We start from the raw sequence: 9,808 nt of genomic DNA, 5'->3' as shown, positions 1-9,808 counted from the left end.
ACGCAGAATGGTTTTAAATTAAAAGAACAAGATGATGCGTTCACATCAGTAAAGCAATCTTTTGTCGAGGCACCGGTGTTGGCATTGCCAGACGCGGATAAGCCCTTTAGTCGTCTGCGATGCAAGTAATTTTGCAATCGGCACCGCGCTCAGGCAGAAGGTTGACGACGGCGTTGACCGCGTCATCTCTTATCAGCGGAACTGAATCACCCCGTGCATGACAAAGAGCTACTTTCAATAAAGTATGCTCTAGTCAAGTTTCGTGTGCACCTACTGGGCACCGAACCACTTGTGGTTTATACGGATCACGCATCACTGCGGACCGCAATAAACTAACCGCACCTCTCGCCTAGAATGGCAAGATGTCTCACATTCTTCTCTGAATTTAATTTCATAGTTGAAAATAAGCCGGGTAATTCGAATGTCTTGGCTGACGCTTTATCGCGCAGACCAGACTTCGAGGTAAGTAACCAGGAAAGTGTGTCTAGTGGTAAAGCACGATTTCGGCCTCAACGTTGGCAGCCATGAAGGCATTCCACGTGACGAGCTCATTATCCTCTGAAAGAAAAGAGAGCTACAGTCAGGACGACCACTGTCGCCTGCTGTTGGATCACTTCGGTGGACGAAAGGTTTCCCTTCCGTCGCACCTGAAAGCTAAGCTAAATCGCTTTAGCTACAGCGATGGCCTGTTATGGCATCAGCTGTCGTCTTGTGATCCCTTAAGAATCTATGTGCCTCACGAAACAGATATCAAGCTGATGACCCTTCACGAGCTCCATGATGCGCCATCTAGTGGGTATCTGGGCCGTAAAAAGACATTCTTACGAGTGTCAGAGGAATTTTGGTGGCCACACCTATATAGATGGGTGGCCAACTATATTCGCTCTTGCGAACAGTGTCAGCGCATTAAGCCTGCACCGTCCAGCAGTGCGCCACTGAAGCCGCTACCGATTCCAACCAACTGGCGGAAGTCAGTAAGTCTGGACTTCATGTTTGGCATGCCGCCCGATCATAAGGGTCGGACGGGGCCATGCGCCATTACGCACGGCCGTAAATAGTCATCACTTCTAGCAAAGAACGGGGAGGTGGTTATCCTTTTTCGCGGAATTTAATTTCTCCGTGGAATATAAACCAGGACGACTTAATGTCATCGCTGATGCGTTATCACGCCAACCCGATTTCGAGTCGGCAGTGCACTCCAGCAGTGAAATAATTTCACTGTTGCAACACTCACTACGAGTGTTCCGTCATCAATCTTGTTTGATGACATAAAACAAGCCTACACCGAAGATAAAGACCTTCTGCGTTTAATGGATGATCTGATGAATCCATCCGATAAATCTTTTAAAGATTTACCGGCTTTATATCAATCGTCATCCATCTAGAAAGATGCGCTCGCAATACATAATAGTGTTATCGACAGAGATGACATATTTGATTGGTAAAAATAGGCTTTAATTTTTAATACGTTTAAATTTAAATCAGTCTGAAAACTACTTCCTACTTGGTAAGTGCGCACGAGGAGCCGGACTACCGCTCCCTTGACGACACTTTACTAGAGTACTTAGTGGGTTGACTGAGGTCGCTAAGGCACCCACCACAACACTCTCGCTGCACGCAAGAGAAGACTGTCTATCCGCTTCCTCGCTGTGCTAGGGTGTGTACTAAGTAGAGCGTGGCCGCATTAAGTCGTGACCGCCTACATAGGCAGCACTTACAGCTTCTACTGCATCTGAAAAGTGAATGAACTACTGCTCGCCGACAGAGCAGCGTTAATTTGAGAACTGATATATGTACTAACGCTCGCAAGGATAGGGGCAAAGGAAGTTTCAGCCATAGGGCCCATATCAACGTAGCCTTTGAGCGCACGAATAGAAACAACCCCGTATTAAGATAATTGCGAGTCGCCGTATTCAGAGGAATTGCAATGATGCAAGATGATTATGTTTTCGAGACATTTGCGTGTTAAATTGTTCCTTGCTTTATCTACAGATTATTGTGGCTGCTGATTTGACTCTTATTTAACTTTGTAATCGACAGCAGCAGCGCGTAACCAGCTCCTTGTAGTAAGTACTAAAACTAAGCAAATACAATACGTGATTACAGCGACCATTCAAATAACACCTATTGGCCATATGAATAGACCTGCTGGCATCTGAAAAGGCTCGCAGGTGCGCAACTTGGGCTATCGGAACAAGCTTAGTGAATTAGATATCTCATTTCTGCCACGCCTTTCTCTTTTGAATAGTTTAAGTTACCCAAAGTCGAATGAATTAAAAAAATAGAAACAAATTCTTTCGGTACGTAATAGGGCTGGTAAGTATCATAACTTTCTGAGAAGTTCCGCTGAAGCAGGGAATTAAAGCCCCATAAATGGCGCCTCATTGATGACTTGGCATTTCGCGATGGACAAGAAAGTGCAAAAGAAATAAAGGTATTCTGCTTTGATTGATACTGACACGTAGAAAGGCTGCAGATCATGTAACGGGGCACCTTTCACTAGTTGTAGGCGGGCACGTCTAAATGCGACCACGCTATACTTAAGCGCACACCTTAGCACAGCGAGAAAGTGGTTTGGATGTTTTTTCACACGTGCAGTGTGGATGTTGGTGGGCGCCTAAGCGACCTCTCCCAACGAACTTAGTGCCTTAGTTTAAGTGACGTCACATGAGCGGTAATACGGCTCCACGTGCGCACATGTAAACGAGGAAGTAGTTTTCAGACTGATTCATATTTTATCGTACTTAACTTAAATACCTATTTTTATTAATTTCTAAATTGCCATCTCTGTAGATAACACTAATATGTATTGCGAGCGCATCTTTCTAGATATCTCGCGTAACGGATGACGCTAGGCGTCCCCGCTAATGTGAATGCCCTCAGGGAACATCACATACACAAGGGTGCGTTCACAATGTTAACAACACTCAAGTCGTAGGTACAATTACATCACTTAAGTAATTGACCATCCCCTTAGTACACGAAGTGTACTTGACGGGGATTGTGTAACATAGGGCAACTTTAAACCGTTTCACCATCCCCCCATTAAGGACGAATTTACATTTTGCAAATTCGTCAAAGAGGACCGAGGAATAGCGAGCTGCTTTACGTGCCGCTTAGTTCTCTTATTCTCTCTTGCTATCTGTCTCACACGGTGCAGCAGATGCCACTTAAAAAAGGCAAGGCTGGTGGGCCGTCTGCAAAGCCACCCACTCAACCACGCGCGAAGCGCACGCGCCGCGTTAAACGCCGCCGTCAATCAGTGCCACAGTAACGACGCCGATAGCTACTGCTGCTATTGCGTTTACTGGGCTGGATAATCTATCCCACTTTCACAGTGAGGATGTCGAACCGTCGCTCATTGTTGACTACAACAAGTCGACACCTCTGCCATCACCTTATAGTATTGATGAGGGTAACGAGCTAATGAGGTAGGATGATGGCGTTTTATTGCCCATCCAAACTTCGCTCATTGCTCCCAACGAAGAGACACCAAAGTTTTCTAATGCTGTCTCGTCGTCTGCGCTGGCTAGCGCAGCAACCATTACCATTAATGAGAGCGCTGCCCATAGAGGCGCAGTCGCTACTCCGTTCAGGAAAACTACAACGTCTATCACTCAGACCATTACCCATAATGGTTCTGGCATAGAGGATCCGGTGCCTAAACTCTGCCGACGTTACGTGAACGTGCTCAGTCGGAGCACCAGCTGAGGCCTCTCCGCTAGTCTCAAATGGACTAGCAGGAGCAGCGTAGTGAGAAGAAGCAGGAGGTACAGTACCGCCCATGATTTCTTTCACACGCAAGCGGGCGAAATCCGCGTGAATACCGCCTCGTAAATAATCGGGCGTTTCATCTGAAGGCAACACTACCGGATCAGGGGAATACGTCCAAACGATTTCCCCTAAGCCTTTCATGTATTATAGCCGCCATTAAAAATATAAGCGTCTACAATAGCGTTCTCTAGGAGGGACGCCCGGCCCGTTGGCATGAGGCCATTGAGATAGAAGGGGCATAAGTAATATGCTACTAATCATATAGCCACGTTCAAGACTACTGGCTTGTGACACTTTTTCATAGGAGACACGAAGCTGGGCACATCAATCCGTAGGGTATCCATTGGCTACTAAGAGTCAAAACTCGTCGGGTAACCATTCCACTGGACGAGGATTTGATACTTCTGCCTCACGGAGCGGTGGTAAGCAATCGTCCAACAAGGAAGCGTTGTTTTCCATTCGCATATATCGGTGCAGGCGGTGCCCGATAGGAGTGGCAATCTCGCCCACCTACTTGCAGCTGCCTTACCTTCGTCCGTTCAGTCGCAGGCGTTAAGCGCTGCCGAACGACGTATTGGAGATCTCGAAGGTCAAGTATTACGACTGACCTAAAATATCGAAGATGTCCGCGTGAAGATCGTCAGGGTTATGAACGCCTGAAACTTCGGCTGGACATCTTGGAGAAATTGATGCTGAGGGACCCGCATTACGCGCGTGGTTTCTCTTGCTCTGCAAGACTTTTACAGTCCCATGGAAAAAGGAGGTCGGAGGCAAGTCTTTCGCCTTTCTCCTCTCCACCATATGTTGGAGGTATGTGACCTCATTTGGGTCTACATAACGTTTGAGACGACCCACGTAAAAGACGGGGTGCGTCTTCATGTATGGCGGGAGGGTGGTTTTTATTTTTATTTTTTAAAATTGTTTAATTTTGTTGATTATATGTTTGATATCAGTACACATAAAAAAAAACAGCCTACATTTTAGGTCTCCAACCTCCTAGATCACAGTAAATGGCTCAATGTAACGTGGCAATAATTTCGTTGTACGTCCGGGTAGTACAGAAACGGCATTTTTAGGTTGAAAAGCAGCACAAAAAAGCACTTTATCTCCAACACTTGTTTTGGAGATAAAGTTGTTTTTGCGACCATTTCGGTCAGCACATTCTTTTTGTTTGTCCTGCGCGCTTGCCACCACATCACGGACTTTTCGTGTGATGATTAATCGCTCATACACAAAGCATCGAGCCGCTTTTAGCATCAAACTCGCCTATTACACCGCCGAGAGGTCGGTCATAGGACATAATTGACATTAACGATACATCTTTTATATTTAGAAGCACAGACATTTCTTGTCGTAACTCCATCCTGACCACTGTTAAACCGGCAGGGTTCCTAGAGCAAGTTTCCGTCGTTGGCATGATACCCTGACGAATGATCGTCATGTTGACGAAACTATGTTCTTTTTTCGCACCGAGGGTAGTGAGCGGCCCTCTCCCACTAAGAATCGGGCTGCGCACAAACGAGACTAGCGTCCGAGGATGGCGCAGTCCGTTAAATATAAAACGGTGTCTCACCCGTACTGGCGTGGACACTTATTTATAGCGAATTCCACAAAGAGCAACTGTTTGCTCCATTCTTTGGGAGTCGCTATCGTGCGTTACACATCCGCCACGACCCGATTGGCACGTTCTGTTTGACCATCGGTATGGGGACGATCTGCGGTCGACATGTGGAGCTTGCTACTTAGCAGCACAAACACATGTCGCCAAAAACAAGACGTAAAACGTGGATCCCGGTCCAATATATGGACTCGGGCATCCAGTATAGTCGTTGTACATTATACAGGAACAGGAGAGCTGCCTTCTTGCCTGTGATCGATGTTTTACATGGTGATAAATGCACCATTTTTTCAGTCTGTCTACAAAGACGACGAGTGCCGTCCGATCCTTGTGGTCGGGCGCATGCCAAACATGAAGTCCAGACTTACTGACTTCCAACATCCGTTGGAATCAATAGCAGCTTCAGTAGCGTACTGCTGGACTGTGCAAGCTTAACGCGCTGACACTGTTCGCAAGAGCGAATATAGTTGGCCATCCATCTGTATAGGTGTATCTGAAATTAACCAAATTCAAGTCATAAAAATAAAATTTTATTTAAAATACTTTTGCCACCAAAATTCCTCTGACACTCGTAAGAATGTCTTTTCACGGCCCAGATGCCCACTAGATGGTGCATCATGGAACTCGTGAGAGATCATCAGCTTGAGATCTGTGTCATGAGGCACATAGATTCTCAAGGGATCGCAAGGTGACAGCTGATGCCATAACAGGTCATCGCTATAGCTAAAGCGATTTAGCTTAGCTTTCAGGTGCGACGAAAGGCAAACCTTTCGTGCACTGAAGTGATCCAACACCAGGCGACAATGTACGTCCTGACTGTAGCTCTCTTTTATTTCGGAAGCTAATGAGCTCGTCACGTGGGATGCCTTCATGGCTGCCAACGTTGACGGCAGAAACTGTGCTTTAGCACTAGACAAACTTTCCTGGTGTCTTATGTCGAAGTCTGGTCTGGGCAATAAAGCGTCAGCCAAGGCATTCGACTTACCCGGCTTGAATTCAACTTTGAAATTAAAAATAAGAGAAAAATGTAAGCCATCTTGCCATTCTAGGCGAGAGGTTCGGTGAGTTTATTGCGGTCCGCAGTGATGCGTGATCCGTATAAACCACAAATGGTTCGGTGCCCAATAGGTGCACACGAAACTTGACAAGAGCATAGTTTTATTGAAAGTAGCTATTTGTCATGCACAGAATAATTCAGTTCCGCGGCTTTTAAAGCTGGGACTGATAAGAGATGACGCTGTCAACGCCGTCGTCATCTTTCTGCATGAGCGCGCTGCCGATTGCAAAATTACTTGCATCGCAGACGCCGCTTAAGGGCTTATCCGCGTCTAACAACGCCAAGACCGGTGCCTCAATCAGAGATTGCTTCACTGATGTGATTGCATCTTCTTGACCTTTCAACCAAATCCATTCTGCGTCGTTTTTAAGGAGGTCAGATTACGGCTTAGTGTTCTCAGCATAATTCTTGCTTTATTTATGCAAGTAATTAGCGAGCCCTACGAATTGGCGCAAATCCCTCACATGCCATGGGATTGGCCAATCCGTTACCGATTTTACCTTGTCTGGGCCTTCTCGTACACCATGTGTACCTACGATGCAGCCCAGCACAGGTATTAGGGGACCCCTATGACACACTTCTGCAAGTTGATGTACAATTGAGCGTCCTTTAAAGTCTGCAACACAGCGTCTAAATGACGCTTGTGCGACTCTATTGCGCTCAGCCCATCCGCGGCCCTACTATGCACGAATTCATCGTCAAAGTAATGGGGCGCGTAGGCACAATGATGACGCGTCACGTGAGCCACCACTCGGTTAAATGTCGCTGGCGCGTTTTTCAAACGTTGGAGCATCACAAGCCACTCCCAAAGCATACCGCTTGGGGTGCTTACTGCCGTTTCGGCTACATCGGACTCTCTCATGAGTACCGAATAGTAGCCATCCTTCCAATCCAACGCGGAAAAGATATTTGACTTTCCCCTGGAGTTCAACAAGCCATCTTTCCGCGGGATTGGCGTTTGCTCCGGTATGGTCGCCGTGTTCAGCTTATTGTAAGCATGAACCACGCGCTATCCACCTGTGGCTTTACGCACACAAAAGGTCGGGCTGCAGTGAGGCGATTTGCTCCCACGCACATGTCCCGCCTTGGCTCGGGTATCGAAAAACTCATCGATATAATCGACTCGTTCTTTCGGCAACGGCCATTGCCTGGTCACACAATACTTGGTGCCAGGTTTGAGGTCTATTTCGTGCCCGATTTCCCTATCTGCTGGTATGCGGCTCGGCACTTCTTCTGGGAACACATTGTGATGTTTCCACAGAACCTCAAAGAACGGACTGCCTCTCAAGGCATCCCAGCCTTGAGCAGCGAACCGTTTCTTTTTGTCCGTTCTAGGACGCTCTCGTCCATTGTGGACGAAGAGCCGTAGTCCACCAAGCTCCCTTTTGGAACTGGTGTGACTATTTCGTGGATCTTTCCTTCCCGGTGCCTCTACAAGAGATTGCTTCACTGATGTGAACGCATCTTCTTGTTCTTTTAACCAAACCCATTCTGTGTCCTTTTTAAGGAGATCAGATAATGGTTTAGTTTGCTCCGCATAATTCTTGCTATACTTATGCAAGTAATTAGCGAGCCCTAGGAATTGGCGCAAATCCTTCACATGCCGTGGGATTGGCCATTCCTTTACTGATTTTACCTTGTCTGGGTCTGCTCGTACACCATGTGTACCAACGATGCAGCCCAGTACAGGTATCTCAGGGACCCCTATGACGCACTTTTGCAAGTTGACGTACAATTGGGCGTCCTTTAAAGTCTGCAACACAGCGTCTAAATGACGCTTGTGCGACTCTATTGCGCTCAGCCCATCCGCGGCCCTACTATGCACGAATTCATCGTCAAAGTAATGGGGCGCGTAGGCACAATGATGACGCGTCACGTGAGCCACCACTCGGTTAAATGTCGCTGGTGCGTTTTTCAAACCTTGGGGCATCACAAGCCACTCCCAAAGCATACCGCTTGGGGTGCTTACTGCCGTTTCGGCTACATCGGACTCTCTCATGAGTACCGAATAGTAGCCATCCTTCCAATCCAACGCGGAAAAGATATTTGACTTTCCCCTGGAGTTCAACAAGCCATCTTTCCGCGGGATTGGCGTTTGCTCCGGTATGGTCGCCGTGTTCAGCTTATTGTAAGCATGAACCACGCGCTATCCACCTGTGGCTTTACGCACACAAAAGGTCGGGCTGCAGTGAGGCGATTTGCTCCCACGCACATGTCCCGCCTTGGCTCGGGTATCGAAAAACTCATCGATATAATCGACTCGTTCCTTCGGCAACGGCCATTGCCTGGTCACACAATACTTGGTGCCAGGTTTGAGGTCTATTTCGTGCCCGATTTCCCTATCTGCTGGTATGCGGCTCGGCACTTCTTCTGGGAACACATTGTGATGTTTCCACAGAACCTCAAAGAACGGACTGCCTCTCAAGGCATCCCAGCCTTGAGCAGCGAACCGTTTCTTTTTGTCCGTTCTAGGACGCTCTCGTCCATTGTGGACGAAGAGCCGTAGTCCACCAAGCTCCCTTTTGGAACTGGTGTGACTATTTCGTGGATCTTTCCTTCCATTAATTCGGCAAGGAATAAAGCCCACGACACCTCCGGGAGATTTAGTATCCCCTCGGTAGGTTTAAAGACTTGTCGGAGCATCTCAACTGAGGATGCCTTCGCAATTTCATCTTCGACGGCCTCGAACACCTCATTCGAAGGCCTGTCCTCTTTAATAGGAACTGATCCTAAAATCACTCGTCTAGACGTGCCTTTGATCGTCCTCATATGTCGGGCAATCGCTTTTCGAGTCACCACTACATTTGACTGGGAAGCGGGTGCCGTTGCTCTCCTGTCCAACGCAATATTTTCAACCGCACCAGGCTCTAGCCCGCTGTGCCTCTTTATGCGACGCTTGACTTCTTGTCAGCTCGCCGTCTTCTGCCACAGGCCCTCGGCTCTGTGCAGAACTATTGGACACATAACTACTTGTCATTGCCCTTGCACTACCCCAGTCTCCACGAGCTGGGTAGGAAATGGCGACGTTTGACATCCTTCAATCGTCAACGCACCCTCAACTGTGTTCGATACGACATCAATTGCAAAGGCCTCTCGCAGGAGCACATTTATTCCGGTGTCCCGCGTAGAGCTCGCAACTGTGCATGTGCGCCAGTCTGTCCATGATTGGTGTTTTGCAACCATGGTATGCCTAGGATGAGGTCATAAGGACTCTCCATACCAAGCACCGTGAAGTTCTCTTTACAAGAGAAGTCACTAAAATTGAAGGCGACTTCTACCTGAACTCTCACAAACTTAACGAGCGCGCAGTTCGGTAAACGAACGGTCGCCCCTTCTCGCTTGCCATCCTGGCAAAGCGA

This window comes from Bremia lactucae, linkage group LG10 (assembly GCF_004359215.1).
Source record: "Bremia lactucae strain SF5 linkage group LG10, whole genome shotgun sequence".
NCBI classification, from domain to species: domain Eukaryota; phylum Oomycota; class Peronosporomycetes; order Peronosporales; family Peronosporaceae; genus Bremia; species Bremia lactucae.
This window is presented reverse-complemented; position numbering follows the sequence as displayed.